Source organism: Colobus angolensis, unplaced genomic scaffold, assembly GCF_000951035.1.
Source record: "Colobus angolensis palliatus isolate OR3802 unplaced genomic scaffold, Cang.pa_1.0 Scaffold31, whole genome shotgun sequence".
Lineage (NCBI taxonomy): Eukaryota > Metazoa > Chordata > Mammalia > Primates > Cercopithecidae > Colobus > Colobus angolensis.
Window position 1 is genome coordinate 992,020 of NW_012116377.1, and position 4,436 is coordinate 996,455.

Consider the following 4,436-nt stretch of genomic DNA (forward strand, 5'->3'; position numbering starts at 1 on the left):
GTTGATACGGCGCATGCTCTGAATAAACTTGGAAGCCAATTTCAGCGAACAGTCAACAGGGCGCAGACGCAGCTCACAGTTTCCGTAATGTGGCGCTGTACGGCAGAGAACATGGCCGCGCCCTTACGGTATTTGTTCGTGTGGGCCGCCATCTTGGAAGCAAATCCGTTCCGTAGAGCAGAGGAATCGGCCGCCGGCAGGGTTTCCTAGAGCGAGGCAGGTATAGTTACATAGGACGCTAGAGTGTGACCCTCGTCTGACTAGGCTTCTATTCTGAAGGAGAAAGTTACTGGAAATGTGGGTCTGGCGCTCTATGTTATATTTAGAAAAGCTAAGTTACCCTTCTGAATACAGGACACTGAGGATAATAATTACCTGCTGGAAGAAACCACCAAGGAATAGAGGAGCGAGGCAAAAATCACCAAGAGAAGGGGATCCTGGGAGAAACCAGAGGCAGATGATAGGAGGAATCAGGATAGTACAGTCCACTTTTTAGAGATGCCATTCAGGGAAAAGGTGGAAAGGTCACTATGGGAGTCATCTCTTGAGTAAAACCACCCTGAAAGTCTGAGAGACATCTGAATGAGTAGTAGGCTGCAAGAAGGGTGGTACAACTTTTAATGGGAGAAACCACTTTTGGAAATAGGGGAGAAATCCGAGAATATTAATACAATCCTCTCCTGGGAGATACCACCAGAGGAGGGAGGAGAAGTCCAGGCGTCCACTTCTGAAGGGCTGAGTCGGGTGGGAAGGTGAATAGAGATTTGAATTACGCATTACTCTCCACACTACCTACCTCAAGTGCAACTATAGTAGGCAGCAATAATAACAACACTAATAGTCTTTAGTATGGCCAACATGTGACTAAAAGCACCTAAGGAAAACTGTTTTTATTTACCTTGAAGTTAAAATATAATTAATAACAATTGCCTTACCATGTCGATGAAGCTTTAAATGCAGTCTCTGACCTTTAGCTTCTCCTCTGTGGAAATTCTGAAGCTGCTTAACACCTCTGTACTCCCCTTTTTGGAGGATGTGGATGAGAAGTTGTAAGATGTAATTCCTTTCACTTGGTGAACTCCTAAACATTATTCACAGCTCAGCTTCTGACCGGAAGTTCTACCTGACAGTGGTGGGAAGTCATCTACCCAATGTGTTCAGTTCCAGCAGGTGGGAAACTTGTTTTCAGGGAACTGAACCTACACTCATGTGGGCATGCTGGATGCCTCCAGACCAGTTATGTCTGTCTCTGGGACTCGGCTTAAAAATATGTTTAGAGAATTGGACTCTGCTGATCTCAGGTTCTCTTTCTTCTCCCAAAGGATGGTCTAAGAAAACACCTGTGGAAGTCCATTAGTGAACACACATTTCTACCACGGGCCTAAGAATTACTGTTGATTTTGTCAGTAATGCAATTCTGTTAAAAACAAGATGACTTATCTTTTAGGGATTCATGTGGAAATATTTATGAGTGGAATAACATGAGCTTTAAAAACTTCACTGAGAGGCCGGGCGTGGTGGCTCAAGCCTGTAATCCCAGCACTTTGGGAGGCCGAGACGGGCGGATCACGAGGTCAGGAGATCGAGACCATCCTGGCTAACACGATGAAACCCCGTCTCTATTAAAAAAATACAAAAAACTAACCGGACGTGGCAGGCGCCTGTAGTCCCAGCCACTGGGGAGGCTGAGGCAGGAGAATGGTGTAAACCCGGGGGGCGGAGCTTGCAGTGAGCTGAGGTCCCGCCACTGCACTCCAGCCTGGGCGACAGAGCGAGACTCCGTCTCAAAAAAAAAAAAAAAACTTCACTGAGAAAAAACAACTCCACTGAGAAGGGGTATATGGTGTTGCAAAAGAAAATGTTGATAAATGTTAAAGTCGGGTGGTAAGTAGACAGAATTCATTATAATGTTCTCTTCCATAGTATTTGTGTGAAAATTTCATAGTAAAATTTTAATTTAAAAATAAAGGAATTAAAAACATTTACAAGGAAACATCAAGAAGATAGCAGGTATGGTCATAGTGTTAGGGAAGCAGAAACCTAAGAGACCCAGAGTGACACCATTTTAAGTTCAGCTCCATCTTGAGACTAGCAAGGCACATTCACTGCAAGTCACAAATCATGGTCCTAACATGTTTACAGCGAAGGAAGCAGCCCGGTAATGCTGGCAAGGACAAACTTCTAGAACAACAGAAAGTCCAGATGCCCATTACCCATAACAATAAATGCTTTCAAGATCATTATAGTTATAGTTTGATGTACTTACACACTAAAATTTTAGGGATAGTTTTCTTTAAATCAATAGAATAATAAATTTTGTCATAATGTCAGGCCACCCACGCATAGGCACAGCTTATTTCAGTCTTTACATAGACAAGACCCCTATATAAGAAAAACTTACTGGATGTTCCTCCACTTGCTTTCTGAGGACACCCTGCTCTGTTGTGGAGTGGCTTTCAATAAAGTATCTCTTCTCACCGCACTCTACAACTCACCTGAAATTCTTTCCTGCATGAGATCAAGAACCCTCTCTTGGAGTCTGGATTGAGACCCTTTTATTTCCATAACAATAGTATTATACAAACACAGGCATACCTCAGGGATATTTAGGGTTTGGTTCTAGACCACTACAATAAAGCGAGTCACACAATTTGTTTGGTTTCCCAGTGTGAAGGGGTGGCCTGCCCGTCCACATCTGTGGGTGTTTCTCGTCAGGTGGGACAAGAAACTGAGAAAAGAAATAAGACACAGAGACAAAGTATAGAGAAAGAAAAGTGGGCCCAGCGGACCGGTGCTCAGCATCCAGAGGACCCGCGCCGGCACTGGTCTGAGTTCCCTCAGTATTTATTGATCATTATCTCTACCATCTGGGAAAGGGGGTGTGGCAGGACAATAGGATAATAGTGGGGAGAGGGTCAGCAGGAAGACATGTGAACAAAGGTCTCTGTGTCATAAATAAATTTAAAGAAAGGTGCTGTGCCTTGATGTACAAGTATACAAACATCTGGGTGCATTAAAGAGCAGTATTGCCGCTAGCACATCTCACCTCCAGCCTTAAAGCATTTTTTTCCTATCTCAGTAAATAGAACATACAATCGGGTTTTACACCAAGACATTCCATTGCCCAGGGAGGAGCAGGAGACAGATCCCTTCCTCTATCTCAACTGCAAAGAGGCCTTCCTCTTTCACTAATCCTCCTCCGCACAGACCCTTTACAGGTGTCGGGCTGGGGGTGTCGGGCTGGGGGATGGTCAGCTCTTTCCCTTCCCACAAGGCCATATCTCAGGCTATCACATGGGAAGAAATCTTGGACAATACCTGGCTTTCCTAGGCAGAGGTCCCTGCGGCCTTCCACAGTGTATTGTGTCCCTGGGTACTTGAGATTAGAGAATGGTGATGACTTTTACCAAGCATACTGCCTTCAACCACTTTTTTAACAAAGCACATCCTGCATAGCCCTAAATCCATTTAACCTTGAGTCAACACAGCACATGTCTCTGTGAGCACAGGGTTGGGGCTCGGGTTACAGATTAATAGTATCTCAAGGCAGAATAGTTTTTCTTAGTACAGAACAAAATGGAGTCTCTTATGTCTACTTCTTTCTACATAGAAACAGTAACAGTCTGATCTCTCTTTCTTTTCCCCACTATGACCTAATAATCTGCCAAAGGCCCCACCTCTTAAGATTATCCCACTGGGGATTAGGCCTTAATATGAACTTTGAAGGGACACAGACATTTAGACCATATAAATAGACAACACTGCATTATAAATGGGCCCATTTTCCAGAGTATAATAGTACACACTGGGTTCTCAGGATTGGCATTTATTATAGTCACAAACTTAATATAAATCAAATGCTTGTATTGATGTGGTGCTTATATTATCCTGTTTCACAGATAGAAACAGAAAATACCAGTTTTTGTTTTAATAGCAATATCTATTATTATAATAAATATTGAAATACCACCATAATAACTTCACTAAGGAAGTAATCTGTGTTGATTTTGCAGAGGGAGAAAAACATTACCCCTAGAGCGGAGGCTATTGTGCTCACGCAAACTCCAATCTGAAGGTGGCGGAAACTAGAAGGAACAGGATTTCTTAGCCTCAGAGTTAATATATTATCCATGGTATCTTAATAATTAAAGGCATGTAACAAATAGTGACAAAGATTGTGATATTAGTTATAAATTATGATAATTATACTTAAAATCAATAATAGAATCAACATAATGGTAGAATTAAGTATTGTAGTTAATAAGTGGTATGATATGGGGAGTGGGGAGTACAGCAGGATAGGGTGGTTTAGGATATAACATACATAAGAGTCATATGGGCACAGTAGCCTCATTGAACCTGAGGGTGGAGGGCTCAATTCATTCTGACATTAGGGCAAATGTGCATGACAATCACAGCTTTTTTTTTTTTTTTTT